Here is a 15,508-nt window from a genome sequence, read left to right as displayed (position 1 = left end):
TGCAGAAGTAATTTGGTGACTATTTAAATGCAACTAGTTATATTGTAGGCCTACGAGTGTAGCATGTTTCAGTGTCATACATGGTCCGTTGGTCTAGGGGTATGATACTCGCTTCGGGTGTGAGTGGTCCCGGGTTCAAATCCCGGACGGACCCGAGTTTTGCAGAAGTAATTTGGTGACTACTTAAATGCAACTAATTAAATTGTAGGCCAACGAGTTTAGCATGTCTCGCTGTCATACATGATCCGTTGCTTTTGGGGTATGTTACTCGCTTCGGGTGTGAGTGGTCCCGGGTTCAAATCCCGGACGGACCCGAGTTTTTGCAGAAGTAATTTAGTGACTATTTAAATGCAACTAACTATAGGGTAGGCCTTTGAGTTGAGCATGTTTTATTTCATACATGGTCCGTTGGTCTAGGGGTATGATACTCGCTTTGGGTGCGAGTGGTCCCGGGTTCAAATCCCGGACGGACCCGAGTTTTGCAGAAGTAATTTGGTGACCACTTAAATGCAACTAATTAAATTGTAGGCCTACGAGTTGAGCATGTCTCGCTGTCACACATGATCCGTTGGTTTTGGGGTATGATACTCGCTTCGGATGTGAGTGGTCCCGGGTTCAAAGCCCGGACGGACCCGAGTTTTGCAAAAGTAATTTGGTGACTATTTAAATGCAACTAGTTATATTGTAGGCCTACGAGTGTAGCATGTTTCAGTGTCATACATGGTCCGTTGGTCTAGGGGTATGATACTCGCTTCGGGTGTGAGTGGTCCCGGGTTCAAATCCCGGACGGACCCGAGTTTTGCAGAAGTAATTTGGTGACTATTTAAATGTAACTAGTTAAATAGTAGGACTACGAGTTGAGCATGTTTCAGCGTCATATTTCGTCCGTTGGTCTAGGGGTATGATGCTCGCTTAGGGTGCGAGGGGTCCCGGGTTCAAATCCCGGACGGACCCGAGTTTTTGCAGAGGTAATTTAGTGACTATTTAAATGCAACTAATTATAGGATAGGCCTATGAGTTGAGCATGTTTTATTTCATACATGGGCCGTTGGTCTAGGGGTATGATACTCGCTTTGGGTGCGAGTGGTCCCGGGTTCAAATCCCGGACGGAACCGAGTTTTTGCTGAGGTAATTTAGAGACTATTTAAATGCAACTAACTACAGGGTAGGCCTATGAGTTGAGCATGTTTTTACATACATTGTCCGTTGGTCTAGGGGTATGATACACGCTTTGGGTGCGAGTTGTCCCGGGTTCAAATCCCGGACGGACCCGTGTTTTTGCAGCAGTAATTTGGTGACTATTTAAATGCAACTAGTTAAATTGTAGGACTACGAGTTGAGCATGTCTCGCTGTCATACATGATCCGTTGGAATAGGGGTATGATACTCGCTTCGGGTGTGAGTGGTCCCGGGTTCAAATCCCGGACGGACCAGAGTTTTGCAGAAGTAATTTGGTGACTATTTAAATGTAACTAGTTAAATAGTAGGACTACGAGTTGAGCATGTTTCAGCGTCATATTTCGTCCGTTGGTCTAGGGGTATGATACTCGCTTAGGGTGCGAGGGGTCCCGGGTTCAAATCCCGGACGGACACGAGTTTTTGCAGAAGTAATTTGGTGACTATTTAAATGCAACTAGTTAAATAGTAGGACTACGAGTTGAGCATGTTTCAGCGTCATATTTCGTCCGTTGGTCTAGGGGTATGATACTCGCTTAGGGTGCGAGGGGTCCCGGGTTCAAATCCCGGACGGACCCGAGTTTTGCAGAAGTAATTTGGTGACTATTTATATGCAACTAGTTAAATTGTAGGACTACGAGTTGAGCATGTCTCGCTGTCATACATGATCCGTTGGTTTAAGGGTATGATACTCGCTTCGGGTGTGAGTGGTCCCGGGTTCAAATCCCTGACGGACCCGAGTTTTGCAGAAGTAATTTGGTGACTATTTAAATGCAACGAGTTAAATAGTAGGACTACGAGTTGAGCATGTTTCAGTGTCATATTTCGTCCGTTGGTCTAGGGGTATGATACTCGCTTAGGGTGCGAGGGGTCCCGGGTTCAAATCCCGGACGGACACGAGTTTTTGCAGAAGTAATTTGGTGACTATTTAAATGCAACTAGTTATATTGTAGGCCTACGAGTGTAGCATGTTTCAGTGTCATACATGGTCCGTTGGTCTAGGGGTATGATACTCGCTTCGGATGTGAGTGGTCCCGGGTTCAAAGCCCGGACGGACCCGAGTTTTGCAAAAGTAATTTGGTGACTATTTAAATGCAACGAGTTGAATTGTAGGACTACGAGTTGAGCATGTTTCAGTGTTATACTTCGTCCGTTGGTCTAGGGGTATGATACTCGCTTCGGGTGTGAGTGGTCCCGGGTTCAAATCCCGGACGGACCCGAGTTTTGCAGAAGTAATTTGGTGACTATTTAAATGTATCTAGTTAAATAGTAGGACTACGAGTTGAGCATGTTTCAGCGTCATATTTCGTCCGTTGGTCTAGGGGTATGATACTCGCTTAGGGTGCGAGGGGTCCCGGGTTCAAATCCCGGACGGACCCGAGTTTTTGCAGAGGTAATTTAGTGACTATTTAAATGCAACTAATTATAGGATAGGCCTATGAGTTGAGCATGTTTTATTTCATACATGGGCCGTTGGTCTAGGGGTATGAAACTCGCTTTGGGTGCGAGTGGTCCCGGGTTCAAATCCCGGACGGAACCGAGTTTTTGCTGAGGTAATTTAGAGACTATTTAAATGCAACTAACTACAGGGTAGGCCTATGAGTTGAGCATGTTTTTACATACATGGTCCGTTGGTCTAGGGGTATGATACACGCTTTGGGTGCGAGTGGTCCCGGGTTCAAATCCCGGACGGACCCGTGTTTTTGCAGCAGTAATTTGGTGACTATTTAAATGCAACTAGTTAAATTGTAGGACTACGAGTTGAGCTTGTCTCGCTGTCATACATGATCCGTTGGTTTAGGGGTATGATACTCGCTTCGGGTGTGAGTGGTCCCGGGTTCAAATCCCGGACGGACCCGAGTTTTGCAGAAGTAATTTGGTGACTATTTAAATGCAACGAGTTAAATAGTAGGACTACGAGTTGAGCATGTTTCAGTGTCATATTTCGTCCGTTGGTCTAGAATAATGATACTCGCTTAGGGTGCGAGGGGTCCCGGGTTCAAATCCCGGACGGACACGAGTTTTTGCAGAAGTAATTTGGTGACTATTTAAATGCAACTAGTTATATTGTAGGCCTACGAGTGTAGCATGTTTCAGTGTCATACATGGTCCGTTGGTCTAGGGGTATGATACTCGCTTCGGGTGTGAGTGGTCCCGGGTTCAAATCCCGGACGGACCCGAGTTTTGCAGAAGTAATTTGGTGACTACTTAAATGCAACTAATTAAATTGTAGGCCATCGAGTTTAGCATGCCTCGCTGTCATATGTGATCCGTTGCTTTTGGGGTATGTTACTCGCTTCGGGTGTGAGTGGTCCCGGGTTCAAATCCCGGACGGACCCGAGTTTTTGCAGAAGTAATTTAGTGACTATTTAAATGCAACTAACTATAGGGTAGGCCTTTGAGTTGAGCATGTTCTATTTCATACATGGTCCGTTGGTCTAGGGGTATGATACTCGCTTTGGGTGCGAGTGGTCCCGGGTTCAAAGCCCGGACGGACCCGAGTTTTGCAGAAGTAATTTGGTGACTATTTAAATGCAACGAGTTGAATTGTAGGACTACGAGTTGAGCATGTTTCAGTGTCATATTTCGTCCGTTGGTCTAGAATAATGATACTCGCTTAGGGTGCGAGGGGTCCCGGGTTCAAATCCCGGACGGACACGAGTTTTTGCAGAAGTAATTTGGTGACTATTTAAATGCAACTAGTTATATTGTAGGCCTACGAGTGTAGCATGTTTCAGTGTCATACATGGTCCGTTGGTCTAGGGGTATGATACTCGCTTCGGGTGTGAGTGGTCCCGGGTTCAAATCCCGGACGGACCCGAGTTTTGCAGAAGTAATTTGGTGACTACTTAAATGCAACTAATTAAATTGTAGGCCAACGAGTTTAGCATGCCTCGCTGTCATATGTGATCCGTTGCTTTTGGGGTATGTTACTCGCTTCGGGTGCGAGTGGTCCCGGGTTCAAATCCCGGACGGACCCGAGTTTTTGCAGAGGTAATTTAGTGACTATTTAAATGCAACTAGTTATATTGTAGGCCTACGAGTTGAGCATGTTTCAATAACATACATGGTCCGTTGGTCTAGGGGAATGATACTCGCTTCGGGTGTGAGTGGTCCCGGGTTCAAATCCCGGACGGAACCGAGTTTTTGCAGAGGTAATTTAGAGACTATTTAAATGCAACTAACTACAGGGTAGGCCTATGAGTTGAGCATGTTTTTACATACATGGTCCGTTGGTCTAGGGGTATGATACTCGCTTTGGGTACGAGTGGTCCCGGGTTCAAATCCCGGACGGACCCGAGTTTTGCAGAAGTAATTTGGTGACTATTTAAATGTAACTAGTTAAATTGTAGGACTACGAGTTGAGCATGTTTCAGTGTCATACTTCGTCCGTTGGTCTAGGGGTATGATACTCGGTTAGGGTGCGAGTGGTCCCGGGTTCAAATCCCGGACGGACCCGAGTTTTGCAGAAGTAATTTGGTGACTATTTAAATGTAACTAGTTAAATTGTAGGACTACGAGTTGAGCATGTTTCAATGTCATACTTCGTCCGTTGGTTTAGGGGTATGATACTCGCTTAGGGTGTGAGTGGTCCCGGGTTCAAATCCCGGACGGACCCGAGTTTTTGCAGAGGTAATTTAGTGACTATTTAAATGCAACTAGTTATATTGTAGGCCTACGAGTTGAGCATGTTTCAATAACATACATGGTCCGTTGGTCTAGGGGTATGATACTCGCTTAGGGTGTGAGTGGTCCCGGGTTCAAATCCCGGACGGACCCGAGTTTTTGCAGAGGTAATTTAGTGACTATTTAAATGCAACTAGTTATATTGTAGGCCTACGAGTTGAGCATGTTTCAATAACATACATGGTCCGTTGGTCTAGGGGTATGATACTCGCTTCGGGTGTGAGTGGTCCCGGGTTCAAATCCCGGACGGACCCGAGTTTTGCAGAAGTAATTTGGTGACTACTTAAATGCAACTAATTAAATTGTAGGCCATCGAGTTTAGCATGCCTCGCTGTCATATGTGATCCGTTGCTTTTGGGGTATGTTACTCGCTTCGGGTGTGAGTGGTCCCGGGTTCAAATCCCGGACGGACCCGAGTTTTTGCAGAAGTAATTTAGTGACTATTTAAATGCAACTAACTATAGGGTAGGCCTTTGAGTTGAGCATGTTTTATTTCATACATGGTCCGTTGGTCTAGGGGTATGATACTCGCTTTGGGTGCGAGTGGTCCCGGGTTCAAAGCCCGGACGGACCCGAGTTTTGCAGAAGTAATTTGGTGACTATTTAAATGCAACGAGTTGAATTGTAGGACTACGAGTTGAGCATGTTTCAGTGTCATATTTCGTCCGTTGGTCTAGAATAATGATACTCGCTTAGGGTGCGAGGGGTCCCGGGTTCAAATCCCGGACGGACACGAGTTTTTGCAGAAGTAATTTGGTGACTATTTAAATGCAACTAGTTATATTGTAGGCCTACGAGTGTAGCATGTTTCAGTGTCATACATGGTCCGTTGGTCTAGGGGTATGATACTCGCTTCGGGTGTGAGTGGTCCCGGGTTCAAATCCCGGACGGACCCGAGTTTTGCAGAAGTAATTTGGTGACTACTTAAATGCAACTAATTAAATTGTAGGCCAACGAGTTTAGCATGCCTCGCTGTCATATGTGATCCGTTGCTTTTGGGGTATGTTACTCGCTTCGGGTGCGAGTGGTCCCGGGTTCAAATCCCGGACGGACCCGAGTTTTTGCAGAGGTAATTTAGTGACTATTTAAATGCAACTAGTTATATTGTAGGCCTACGAGTTGAGCATGTTTCAATAACATACATGGTCCGTTGGTCTAGGGGAATGATACTCGCTTCGGGTGTGAGTGGTCCCGGGTTCAAATCCCGGACGGAACCGAGTTTTTGCAGAGGTAATTTAGAGACTATTTAAATGCAACTAACTACAGGGTAGGCCTATGAGTTGAGCATGTTTTTACATACATGGTCCGTTGGTCTAGGGGTATGATACTCGCTTTGGGTACGAGTGGTCCCGGGTTCAAATCCCGGACGGACCCGAGTTTTGCAGAAGTAATTTGGTGACTATTTAAATGTAACTAGTTAAATTGTAGGACTACGAGTTGAGCATGTTTCAGTGTCATACTTCGTCCGTTGGTCTAGGGGTATGATACTCGGTTAGGGTGCGAGTGGTCCCGGGTTCAAATCCCGGACGGACCCGAGTTTTGCAGAAGTAATTTGGTGACTATTTAAATGTAACTAGTTAAATTGTAGGACTACGAGTTGAGCATGTTTCAATGTCATACTTCGTCCGTTGGTTTAGGGGTATGATACTCGCTTAGGGTGTGAGTGGTCCCGGGTTCAAATCCCGGACGGACCCGAGTTTTTGCAGAGGTAATTTAGTGACTATTTAAATGCAACTAGTTATATTGTAGGCCTACGAGTTGAGCATGTTTCAATAACATACATGGTCCGTTGGTCTAGGGGTATGATACTCGCTTAGGGTGTGAGTGGTCCCGGGTTCAAATCCCGGACGGACCCGAGTTTTTGCAGAGGTAATTTAGTGACTATTTAAATGCAACTAGTTATATTGTAGGCCTACGAGTTGAGCATGTTTCAATAAAATACATGGTCCGTTGGTCTAGGGGAATGATACTCGCTTCGGGTGTGAGTGGTCCCGGGTTCAAATCCCGGACGGAACCGAGTTTTTGCAGAGGTAATTTAGAGACTATTTAAATGCAACTAACTACAGGGTAGGCCTATGAGTTGAGCATGTTTTTACATACATGGTCCGTTGGTCTAGGGGTATGATACTCGCTTTGGGTACGAGTGGTCCCGGGTTCAAACCCCGGACGGACCCGTGTTTTTGCAGAAGTAATTTGGTGGCTATTTAAATGCAACGAGTTAAATTGTAGGACTACGAGTTGAGCATGTTTCAGTGTCATACTTCGTCCGTTGGTCTAGGGGTATGATACTCGCTTAGGGTGCGAGTGGTCCCGGGTTCAAATCCCGGACGGACCCGAGTTTTGCAGAAGTAATTTGGTGACTATTTAAATGTAACTAGTTAAATAGTAGGACTACGAGTTGAGCATGTTTCAGCGTCATATTTCGTCCGTTGGTCTAAGGGTATGATACTCGCTTAGGGTGCAAGGGGTCCCGGGTTCAAATCACGGACGGACCCGAGTTTTGCAGAAGTAATTTCGTGACTATTTAAATGCAACTAGTTAAATTGTAGGACTACGAGTTGAGCATGTCTCGCTGTCATACATGATCCGTTGGTTTAGAGGTATGATACTCGCTTCGGGTGTGAGTGGTCCCGGGTTCAAATCCCGGACGGACTCGAGTTTTGCAGAAGTAATTTGGTGACTATTTAAATGTAACTAGTTAAATAGTAGGACTACGAGTTGAGCATGTTTCAGCGTCATATTTCGTCCGTTGGTCTAGGGGTATGATACTCGCTTAGGGTGCGAGGGGTCCCTGGTTCAAATCCCGGACGGACCCGAGATTTGCAGAAGTAATTTGGTGACTATTTATATGCAACTAGTTAAATTGTAGGACTACGAGTTGAGCATGTCTCGCTGTCATACATGATCCGTTGGTTTAAGGGTATGATACTCGCGTCGGGTGTGAGTGGTCCCGGGTTCAAATCCCGCACGGACCCGAGTTTTGCAGAAGTAATTTGGTGACTATTTATATGCAACTAGTTAAATTGTAGGACTACGAGTTGAGCATGTTTCAGTGTTATACATAGTCTGTTGGTCTAGGGGTATGATACTCACTTCGGGTGTGAGTGGTCCCGGGTTCAAATCCCGGACGGACCCGAGTTTTGCAGAAGTAATTTGGTGACTATTTAAATGTAACTAGTTAAATTGTAGGACTACGAGTTGAGCATGTTTCAGTGTCATACTTCGTCCGTTGGTCTAGGGGTATGATACTCGGTTAGGGTGCGAGTGGTCCCGGGTTCAAATCCCGGACGGACCCGAGTTTTGCAGAAGTAATTTGGTGACTATTTAAATGTAACTAGTTAAATTGTAGGACTACGAGTTGAGCATGTTTCAATGTCATACTTCGTCCGTTGGTTTAGGGGTATGATACTCGCTTAGGGTGTGAGTGGTCCCGGGTTCAAATCCCGGACGGACCCGAGTTTTTGCAGAGGTAATTTAGTGACTATTTAAATGCAACTAGTTATATTGTAGGCCTACGAGTTGAGCATGTTTCAATAACATACATGGTCCGTTGGTCTAGGGGTATGATACTCGCTTAGGGTGTGAGTGGTCCCGGGTTCAAATCCCGGACGGACCCGAGTTTTTGCAGAGGTAATTTAGTGACTATTTAAATGCAACTAGTTATATTGTAGGCCTACGAGTTGAGCATGTTTCAATAACATACATGGTCCGTTGGTCTAGGGGAATGATACTCGCTTCGGGTGTGAGTGGTCCCGGGTTCAAATCCCGGACGGAACCGAGTTTTTGCAGAGGTAATTTAGAGACTATTTAAATGCAACTAACTACAGGGTAGGCCTATGAGTTGAGCATGTTTTTACATACATGGTCCGTTGGTCTAGGGGTATGATACTCGCTTTGGGTACGAGTGGTCCCGGGTTCAAACCCCGGACGGACCCGTGTTTTTGCAGAAGTAATTGGTGGCTATTTAAATGCAACGAGTTAAATTGTAGGACTACGAGTTGAGCATGTTTCAGCGTCATATTTCGTCCGTTGGTCTAAGGGTATGATACTCGCTTAGGGTGCGAGTGGTCCCGGGTTCAAATCCCGGACGGACCCGAGTTTTGCAGAAGTAATTTGGTGACTATTTAAATGTAACTAGTTAAATAGTAGGACTACGAGTTGAGCATGTTTCAGCGTCATATTTCGTCCGTTGGTCTAAGGGTATGATACTCGCTTAGGGTGCAAGGGGTCCCGGGTTCAAATCACGGACGGACCCGAGTTTTGCAGAAGTAATTTGGTGACTATTTAAATGCAACTAGTTAAATTGTAGGACTACGAGTTGAGCATGTCTCGCTGTCATACATGATCCGTTGGTTTAGAGGTATGATACTCGCTTCGGGTGTGAGTGGTCCCGGGTTCAAATCCCGGACGGACTCGAGTTTTGCAGAAGTAATTTGGTGACTATTTAAATGTAACTAGTTAAATAGTAGGACTACGAGTTGAGCATGTTTCAGCGTCATATTTCGTCCGTTGGTCTAGGGGTATGATACTCGCTTAGGGTGCGAGGGGTCCCTGGTTCAAATCCCGGACGGACCCGAGATTTGCAGAAGTAATTTGGTGACTATTTATATGCAACTAGTTAAATTGTAGGACTACGAGTTGAGCATGTCTCGCTGTCATACATGATCCGTTGGTTTAAGGGTATGATACTCGCGTCGGGTGTGAGTGGTCCCGGGTTCAAATCCCGCACGGACCCGAGTTTTGCAGAAGTAATTTGGTGACTATTTATATGCAACTAGTTAAATTGTAGGACTACGAGTTGAGCATGTTTCAGTGTTATACATAGTCTGTTGGTCTAGGGGTATGATACTCACTTCGGGTGTGAGTGGTCCCGGGTTCAAATCCCGGACGGACCCGAGTTTTGCAGAAGTAATTTGGTGACTATTTAAATGTAACTAGTTAAATTGTAGGACTACGAGTTGAGCATGTTTCAGTGTCATACTTCGTCCGTTGGTCTAGGGGTATGATACTCGGTTAGGGTGCGAGTGGTCCCGGGTTCAAATCCCGGACGGACCCGAGTTTTGCAGAAGTAATTTGGTGACTATTTAAATGTAACTAGTTAAATTGTAGGACTACGAGTTGAGCATGTTTCAATGTCATACTTCGTCCGTTGGTTTAGGGGTATGATACTCGCTTAGGGTGTGAGTGGTCCCGGGTTCAAATCCCGGACGGACCCGAGTTTTTGCAGAGGTAATTTAGTGACTATTTAAATGCAACTAGTTATATTGTAGGCCTACGAGTTGAGCATGTTTCAATAACATACATGGTCCGTTGGTCTAGGGGTATGATACTCGCTTAGGGTGTGAGTGGTCCCGGGTTCAAATCCCGGACGGACCCGAGTTTTTGCAGAGGTAATTTAGTGACTATTTAAATGCAACTAGTTATATTGTAGGCCTACGAGTTGAGCATGTTTCAATAACATACATGGTCCGTTGGTCTAGGGGTATGATACTCGCTTCGGGTGTGAGTGGTCCCGGGTTCAAATCCCGGACAGAACCGAGTTTTTGCAGAGGTAATTTAGAGACTATTTAAATGCAACTAACTACAGGGTAGGCCTATGAGTTGAGCATGTTTTTACATACATGGTCCGTTGGTCTAGGGGTATGATACTCGCTTTGGGTACGAGTGGTCCCGGGTTCAAACCCCGGACGGACCCGTGTTTTTGCAGAAGTAATTTGGTGACTATTTAAATGCAACGAGTTGAATTGTAGGACTACGAGTTGAGCATGTTTCAGTGTCATACTTCGTCCGTTGGTCTAGGGGTATGATACTCGCTTAGGGTGCGAGTGGTCCCGGGTTCAAATCCCGGACGGACCCGAGTTTTGCAGAAGTAATTTGGTGACTATTTATATGCAACTAGTTAAATTGTAGGACTACGAGTTGAGCATGTCTCGCTGTCATACATGATCCGTTGGGTTAAGGGTATGATACTCGCTTCGGGTGTGAGTGGTCCCGGGTTCAAATCCCTGACGGACCCGAGTTTTGCAGAAGTAATTTGGTGACTATTTAAATGCAACGAGTTAAATTGTAGGACTACGAGTTGAGCATGTTTCAGTGTCATACTTCGTCCGTTGGTCTAGGGGTATGATACTCGCTTAGGGTGCGAGAGGTCCCGGGTTCAAATCCCGGACGGACCCGAGTTTTACAGAAGTAATTTGGTGACTATTTAAATGTAACTAGTTAAATAGTAGGACTACGAGTTGAGCATGTTTCATTGTCATACTTCGTCCGTTGGTCTAGGGGTATGATACTCGCTTAGGGTGCGAGTGGTCCCGGGTTCAAATCCCTGACGGACCCGAGTTTTGCAGAAGTAATTTGGTGACTACTTAAATGCAACTAATTAAATTGTAGGCCTACGAGTTGAGCATGTCTCGGTGTCATACATGATCCGTTGGTTTTGGGGTATGATACTCGCTTCGGGTGTGAGTGGTCCCGGGTTCAAATCCCGGTCGCTCCCGAGTTTTGCAGAAGTAATTTGGTGACTATTTAAATGTAACTAGTTAAATAGTAGGACTACGAGTTGAGCATGTTTCAGAGTCATATTTCGTCCGTTGGTCTAAGGGAATGATACTAGCTTAGGGTGCGAGGGGTCCCGGGTTCAAATCCCGGACGGACCCGAGTTTTGCAGAAGTAATTTGGTGACTATTTAAATGCAACTAGTTAAATTGTAGGACTACGAGTTGAGCATGTCTCGCTGTCATACATGATCCGTTGGTTTAGGGGTATGATACTCGCTTCGGGTGTGAGTGGTCCCGGGTTCAAATCCCGGACGGACCCGAGTTTTGCAGAAGTAATTTGGTGACTATTTAAATGTAACTAGTTAAATAGTAGGACTACGAGTTGAGCATGTTTCAGCGTCATATTTCGTCCGTTGGTCTAGGGGTATGATACTCGCTTAGGGTGCGAGGGGTCCCTGGTTCAAATCCCGGACGGACCCGAGTTTTTCAGAAGTAATTTGGTGACTATTTAAATGCAACTAGTTAAATTGTAGGACTACGAGTTGAGCATGTCTCGCTGTCATACATGATCCGTTGGTTTAGGGGTATGATACTCGCTTCGGGTGTGAGTGGTCCCGGGTTCAAATCCCGGACGGACCCGAGTTTTGCAGAAGTAATTTGGTGACTATTTAAATGTAACTAGTTAAATAGTAGGACTACGAGTTGAGCATGTTTCAGCGTCATATTTCGTCCGTTGGTCTAGGGGTATGATACTCGCTTAGGGTGCGAGGGGTCCCTGGTTCAAATCCCGGACGGACCCGAGTTTTTCAGAAGTAATTTGGTGACTATTTATATGCAACTAATTAAATTGTAGGACTACGAGTTGAGCATGTCTCGCTGTCATACATGATCCGTTGGTTTAAGGGTATGATACTCGCGTCGGGTGTGAGTGGTCCCGGGTTCAAATCCCGCACGGACCCGAGTTTTGCAGAAGTAATTTGGTGACTATTTATATGCAACTAGTTAAATTGTAGGACTACGAGTTGAGCATGTCTCGCTGTCATACATGATCCGTTGGGTTAAGGGTATGATACTCGCTTCGGGTGTGAGTGGTCCCGGGTTCAAATCCCTGACGGACCCGAGTTTTGCAGAAGTAATTTGGTGACTATTTAAATGCAACGAGTTAAATTGTAGGACTACGAGTTGAGCATGTTTCAGTGTCATACTTCGTCCGTTGGTCTAGGGGTATGATACTCGCTTAGGGTGCGAGTGGTCCCGGGTTCAAATCCCGGACGGACCCGAGTTTTGCAGAAGTAATTTGGTGACTATTTAAATGTAACTAGTTAAATAGTAGGACTACGAGTTGAGCATGTTTCAGCGTCATATTTCGTCCGTTGGTCTAAGGAAATGATACTAGCTTAGGGTGCGAGGGGTCCCGGGTTCAAATCCCGGACGGACCCGAGTTTTGCAGAAGTAATTTGGTGACTATTTAAATGTAACTAGTTAAATAGTAGGACTACGAGTTGAGCATGTTTCAGCGTCATATTTCGTCCGTTGGTCTAAGGGAATGATACTAGCTTAGGGTGCGAGGGGTCCCGGGTTCAAATCCCGGACGGACCCGAGTTTTGCAGAAGTAATTTGGTGACTATTTAAATGCAACTAGTTAAATTGTAGGACTACGAGTTGAGCATGTCTCGCTGTCATACATGATCCGTTGGTTTAGGGGTATGATACTCGCTTCGGGTGTGAGTGGTCCCGGGTTCAAATCCCGGACGGACCCGAGTTTTGCAGAAGTAATTTGGTGACTATTTAAATGTAACTAGTTAAATAGTAGGACTACGAGTTGAGCATGTTTCAGCGTCATATTTCGTCCGTTGGTCTAGGGGTATGATACTCGCTTAGGGTGCGAGGGGTCCCTGGTTCAAATCCCGGACGGACCCGAGTTTTTCAGAAGTAATTTGGTGACTATTTATATGCAACTAATTAAATTGTAGGACTACGAGTTGAGCATGTCTCGCTGTCATACATGATCCGTTGGTTTAAGGGTATGATACTCGCGTCGGGTGTGAGTGGTCCCGGGTTCAAATCCCGCACGGACCCGAGTTTTGCAGAAGTAATTTGGTGACTATTTATAAGCAACTAGTTAAATTGTAGGAATACGAGTTGAGCATGTCTCGCTGTCATACATTATCCGTTGGGTTAAGGGTATGATACTCGCTTCGGGTGTGAGTGGTCCCGGGTTCAAATCCCTGACGGACCCGAGTTTTGCAGAAGTAATTTGGTGACTATTTAAATGCAACGAGTTAAATTGTAGGACTACGAGTTGAGCATGTTTCAGTGTCATACTTCGTCCGTTGGTCTAGGGGTATGATACTCGCTTAGGGTGCGAGTGGTCCCGGGTTCAAATCCCGGACGGACCCGAGTTTTGCAGAAGTAATTTGGTGACTATTTAAATGTAACTAGTTAAATAGTAGGACTACGAGTTGAGCATGTTTCAGTGTCATATTTCGTCCGTTGGTCTAGGGGTATGATACTCGCTTAGGGTGCGAGGGGTCCCGGGTTCAAATTCCGGACGAACACGAGTTTTTGCAGAAGTAATTTGGTGACTATTTAAATGCAACTAGTTATATTGTAGGCCTACGAGTTGAGCATGTTTCAGTGTTATACATAGTTTGTTGATCTAGGGGTATGATACTCACTTCGGGTGTGAGTGGTCCCGGGTTCAAATCCCGGACGGACCCGAGTTTTGCAGAAGTAATTTGGTGACTATTTAAATGTAACTAGTTAAATTGTAGGACTACGAGTTGAGCATGTTTCAGTGTCATACTTCGTCCGTTGGTCTAGGGGTATGATACTCGGTTAGGGTGCGAGTGGTCCCGGGTTCAAATCCCGGACGGACCCGAGTTTTGCAGAAGTAATTTGGTGACTATTTAAATGTAACTAGTTAAATTGTAGGACTACGAGTTGAGCATGTTTCAGTGTCATACGTCGTCCGTTGGTTTAGGGGTATGATACTCGCTTAGGGTGTGAGTGGTCCCGGGTTCAAATCCCGGACGGACCCGAGTTTTTGCAGAGGTAATTTAGTGACTATTTAAATGCAACTAGTTATATTGTAGGCCTACGAGTTGAGCATGTTTCAATAACATACATGGTCCGTTGGTCTAGGGGTATGATACTGGCTTCGGGTGTGAGTGGTCCCGGGTTCAAATCCCGGACGGAACCGAGTTTTTGCAGAGGTAATTTAGAGACTATTTAAATGCAACTAACTACAGGGTAGGCCTATGAGTTGAGCATGTTTTTACATACATGGTCCGTTGGTCTAGTGGTATGATACTCGCTTTGGGTACGAGTGGTCCCGGGTTCAAACCCCGGACGGACCCGTGTTTTTGCAGAAGTAATTTGGTGACTATTTAAATGCAACGAGTTGAATTGTAGGACTACGAGTTGAGCATGTTTCAGTGTCATACTTCGTCCGTTGGTCTAGGGGTATGATACTCGCTTAGGGTGCGAGTGGTCCCGGGTTCAAATCCCGGACGGACCCGAGTTTTGCAGAAGTAATTTGGTGACTATTTAAATGTAACTAGTTAAATAGTAGGACTACGAGTTGAGCATGTTTCAGCGTCATATTTCGTCCGTTGGTCTAAGGGTATGATACTCGCTTAGGGTGCAAGGGGTCCCGGGTTCAAATCACGGACGGACCCGAGTTTTGCAGAAGTAATTTGGTGACTATTTAAATGCAACTAGTTAAATTGTAGGACTACGAGTTGAGCATGTCTCGCTGTCATACATGATCCGTTGGTTTAGGGGTATGATACTCGCTTCGGGTGTGAGTGGTCCCGGGTTCAAATCCCGGACGGACCCGAGTTTTGCAGAAGTAATTTGGTGACTATTTAAATGTAACTAGTTAAATAGTAGGACTACGAGTTGAGCATCTTTCAGCGTCATATTTCGTCCGTTGGTCTAGGGGTATGATACTCGCTTAGGGTGCGAGGGGTCCCTGGTTCAAATCCCGGACGGACCCGAGTTTTGCAGAAGTAATTTGGTGACTATTTATATGCAACTAGTTAAATTGTAGGACTACGAGTTGAGCATGTCTTGCTGTCATACATGATCCGTTGGTTTAAGGGTATGATACTCGCGTCGGGTGTGAGTGGTCCCGGGTTCAAATC

At 45.6% G+C, this 15,508-nt stretch overlaps 35 non-coding genes across 35 annotated transcripts; all 35 read left to right on the top strand.

Moving 5' to 3' along the window:
- The first annotated feature begins 82 nt into the window (after positions 1-82).
- On the top strand, positions 83-154 carry TRNAP-CGG (transfer RNA proline (anticodon CGG)). Its single transcript has one exon. It is a non-coding gene; the product is annotated as a tRNA-Pro (tRNA).
- A 248-nt stretch (positions 155-402) lies between these two features.
- Positions 403-474, top strand: TRNAP-UGG (transfer RNA proline (anticodon UGG)). Its single transcript has one exon. It is a non-coding gene; the product is annotated as a tRNA-Pro (tRNA).
- Positions 475-722: 248 nt separating this feature from the next.
- On the top strand, positions 723-794 carry TRNAP-CGG (transfer RNA proline (anticodon CGG)). Its single transcript has one exon. It is a non-coding gene; the product is annotated as a tRNA-Pro (tRNA).
- An 88-nt stretch (positions 795-882) lies between these two features.
- TRNAP-AGG (transfer RNA proline (anticodon AGG)) lies at positions 883-956 on the top strand. The gene has a single exon. It is a non-coding gene; the product is annotated as a tRNA-Pro (tRNA).
- A 565-nt stretch (positions 957-1,521) lies between these two features.
- On the top strand, positions 1,522-1,595 carry TRNAP-AGG (transfer RNA proline (anticodon AGG)). Its single transcript has one exon. It is a non-coding gene; the product is annotated as a tRNA-Pro (tRNA).
- An 87-nt stretch (positions 1,596-1,682) lies between these two features.
- TRNAP-AGG (transfer RNA proline (anticodon AGG)) lies at positions 1,683-1,756 on the top strand. The gene has a single exon. It is a non-coding gene; the product is annotated as a tRNA-Pro (tRNA).
- Positions 1,757-2,002: 246 nt separating this feature from the next.
- On the top strand, positions 2,003-2,076 carry TRNAP-AGG (transfer RNA proline (anticodon AGG)). Its single transcript has one exon. It is a non-coding gene; the product is annotated as a tRNA-Pro (tRNA).
- An 87-nt stretch (positions 2,077-2,163) lies between these two features.
- TRNAP-CGG (transfer RNA proline (anticodon CGG)) lies at positions 2,164-2,235 on the top strand. The gene has a single exon. It is a non-coding gene; the product is annotated as a tRNA-Pro (tRNA).
- An 88-nt stretch (positions 2,236-2,323) lies between these two features.
- Positions 2,324-2,397, top strand: TRNAP-CGG (transfer RNA proline (anticodon CGG)). Its single transcript has one exon. It is a non-coding gene; the product is annotated as a tRNA-Pro (tRNA).
- An 86-nt stretch (positions 2,398-2,483) lies between these two features.
- On the top strand, positions 2,484-2,557 carry TRNAP-AGG (transfer RNA proline (anticodon AGG)). Its single transcript has one exon. It is a non-coding gene; the product is annotated as a tRNA-Pro (tRNA).
- A 726-nt stretch (positions 2,558-3,283) lies between these two features.
- Positions 3,284-3,355, top strand: TRNAP-CGG (transfer RNA proline (anticodon CGG)). Its single transcript has one exon. It is a non-coding gene; the product is annotated as a tRNA-Pro (tRNA).
- A 248-nt stretch (positions 3,356-3,603) lies between these two features.
- TRNAP-UGG (transfer RNA proline (anticodon UGG)) lies at positions 3,604-3,675 on the top strand. Its single transcript has one exon. It is a non-coding gene; the product is annotated as a tRNA-Pro (tRNA).
- A 249-nt stretch (positions 3,676-3,924) lies between these two features.
- On the top strand, positions 3,925-3,996 carry TRNAP-CGG (transfer RNA proline (anticodon CGG)). Its single transcript has one exon. It is a non-coding gene; the product is annotated as a tRNA-Pro (tRNA).
- A 249-nt stretch (positions 3,997-4,245) lies between these two features.
- TRNAP-CGG (transfer RNA proline (anticodon CGG)) lies at positions 4,246-4,318 on the top strand. Its single transcript has one exon. It is a non-coding gene; the product is annotated as a tRNA-Pro (tRNA).
- A 566-nt stretch (positions 4,319-4,884) lies between these two features.
- On the top strand, positions 4,885-4,956 carry TRNAP-AGG (transfer RNA proline (anticodon AGG)). Its single transcript has one exon. It is a non-coding gene; the product is annotated as a tRNA-Pro (tRNA).
- Positions 4,957-5,045: 89 nt separating this feature from the next.
- On the top strand, positions 5,046-5,117 carry TRNAP-CGG (transfer RNA proline (anticodon CGG)). The gene has a single exon. It is a non-coding gene; the product is annotated as a tRNA-Pro (tRNA).
- Positions 5,118-5,365: 248 nt separating this feature from the next.
- TRNAP-UGG (transfer RNA proline (anticodon UGG)) lies at positions 5,366-5,437 on the top strand. The gene has a single exon. It is a non-coding gene; the product is annotated as a tRNA-Pro (tRNA).
- Positions 5,438-5,686: 249 nt separating this feature from the next.
- On the top strand, positions 5,687-5,758 carry TRNAP-CGG (transfer RNA proline (anticodon CGG)). The gene has a single exon. It is a non-coding gene; the product is annotated as a tRNA-Pro (tRNA).
- A 249-nt stretch (positions 5,759-6,007) lies between these two features.
- On the top strand, positions 6,008-6,080 carry TRNAP-CGG (transfer RNA proline (anticodon CGG)). Its single transcript has one exon. It is a non-coding gene; the product is annotated as a tRNA-Pro (tRNA).
- Positions 6,081-6,165: 85 nt separating this feature from the next.
- On the top strand, positions 6,166-6,237 carry TRNAP-UGG (transfer RNA proline (anticodon UGG)). The gene has a single exon. It is a non-coding gene; the product is annotated as a tRNA-Pro (tRNA).
- A 409-nt stretch (positions 6,238-6,646) lies between these two features.
- Positions 6,647-6,718, top strand: TRNAP-AGG (transfer RNA proline (anticodon AGG)). Its single transcript has one exon. It is a non-coding gene; the product is annotated as a tRNA-Pro (tRNA).
- An 89-nt stretch (positions 6,719-6,807) lies between these two features.
- Positions 6,808-6,880, top strand: TRNAP-CGG (transfer RNA proline (anticodon CGG)). Its single transcript has one exon. It is a non-coding gene; the product is annotated as a tRNA-Pro (tRNA).
- Positions 6,881-7,126: 246 nt separating this feature from the next.
- Positions 7,127-7,200, top strand: TRNAP-AGG (transfer RNA proline (anticodon AGG)). The gene has a single exon. It is a non-coding gene; the product is annotated as a tRNA-Pro (tRNA).
- A 1,207-nt stretch (positions 7,201-8,407) lies between these two features.
- Positions 8,408-8,479, top strand: TRNAP-AGG (transfer RNA proline (anticodon AGG)). Its single transcript has one exon. It is a non-coding gene; the product is annotated as a tRNA-Pro (tRNA).
- Positions 8,480-8,568: 89 nt separating this feature from the next.
- On the top strand, positions 8,569-8,641 carry TRNAP-CGG (transfer RNA proline (anticodon CGG)). The gene has a single exon. It is a non-coding gene; the product is annotated as a tRNA-Pro (tRNA).
- Positions 8,642-8,886: 245 nt separating this feature from the next.
- Positions 8,887-8,960, top strand: TRNAP-AGG (transfer RNA proline (anticodon AGG)). The gene has a single exon. It is a non-coding gene; the product is annotated as a tRNA-Pro (tRNA).
- A 1,207-nt stretch (positions 8,961-10,167) lies between these two features.
- Positions 10,168-10,239, top strand: TRNAP-AGG (transfer RNA proline (anticodon AGG)). Its single transcript has one exon. It is a non-coding gene; the product is annotated as a tRNA-Pro (tRNA).
- Positions 10,240-10,328: 89 nt separating this feature from the next.
- TRNAP-CGG (transfer RNA proline (anticodon CGG)) lies at positions 10,329-10,401 on the top strand. Its single transcript has one exon. It is a non-coding gene; the product is annotated as a tRNA-Pro (tRNA).
- A 246-nt stretch (positions 10,402-10,647) lies between these two features.
- Positions 10,648-10,721, top strand: TRNAP-AGG (transfer RNA proline (anticodon AGG)). The gene has a single exon. It is a non-coding gene; the product is annotated as a tRNA-Pro (tRNA).
- A 246-nt stretch (positions 10,722-10,967) lies between these two features.
- TRNAP-AGG (transfer RNA proline (anticodon AGG)) lies at positions 10,968-11,041 on the top strand. Its single transcript has one exon. It is a non-coding gene; the product is annotated as a tRNA-Pro (tRNA).
- Positions 11,042-12,567: 1,526 nt separating this feature from the next.
- TRNAP-AGG (transfer RNA proline (anticodon AGG)) lies at positions 12,568-12,641 on the top strand. Its single transcript has one exon. It is a non-coding gene; the product is annotated as a tRNA-Pro (tRNA).
- Positions 12,642-13,687: 1,046 nt separating this feature from the next.
- TRNAP-AGG (transfer RNA proline (anticodon AGG)) lies at positions 13,688-13,761 on the top strand. Its single transcript has one exon. It is a non-coding gene; the product is annotated as a tRNA-Pro (tRNA).
- Positions 13,762-14,489: 728 nt separating this feature from the next.
- On the top strand, positions 14,490-14,562 carry TRNAP-CGG (transfer RNA proline (anticodon CGG)). Its single transcript has one exon. It is a non-coding gene; the product is annotated as a tRNA-Pro (tRNA).
- An 85-nt stretch (positions 14,563-14,647) lies between these two features.
- On the top strand, positions 14,648-14,719 carry TRNAP-UGG (transfer RNA proline (anticodon UGG)). The gene has a single exon. It is a non-coding gene; the product is annotated as a tRNA-Pro (tRNA).
- Positions 14,720-14,808: 89 nt separating this feature from the next.
- On the top strand, positions 14,809-14,882 carry TRNAP-AGG (transfer RNA proline (anticodon AGG)). Its single transcript has one exon. It is a non-coding gene; the product is annotated as a tRNA-Pro (tRNA).
- The last annotated feature ends 626 nt before the right edge of the window (positions 14,883-15,508 follow it).

This window comes from Phalangium opilio, unplaced genomic scaffold (genome assembly GCF_054372755.1).
Source record: "Phalangium opilio isolate 3A_F unplaced genomic scaffold, DU_Popi_V2 ptg000200l_1, whole genome shotgun sequence".
NCBI classification, from domain to species: domain Eukaryota; kingdom Metazoa; phylum Arthropoda; class Arachnida; order Opiliones; family Phalangiidae; genus Phalangium; species Phalangium opilio.
This window is presented reverse-complemented; position numbering and strand designations above follow the sequence as displayed.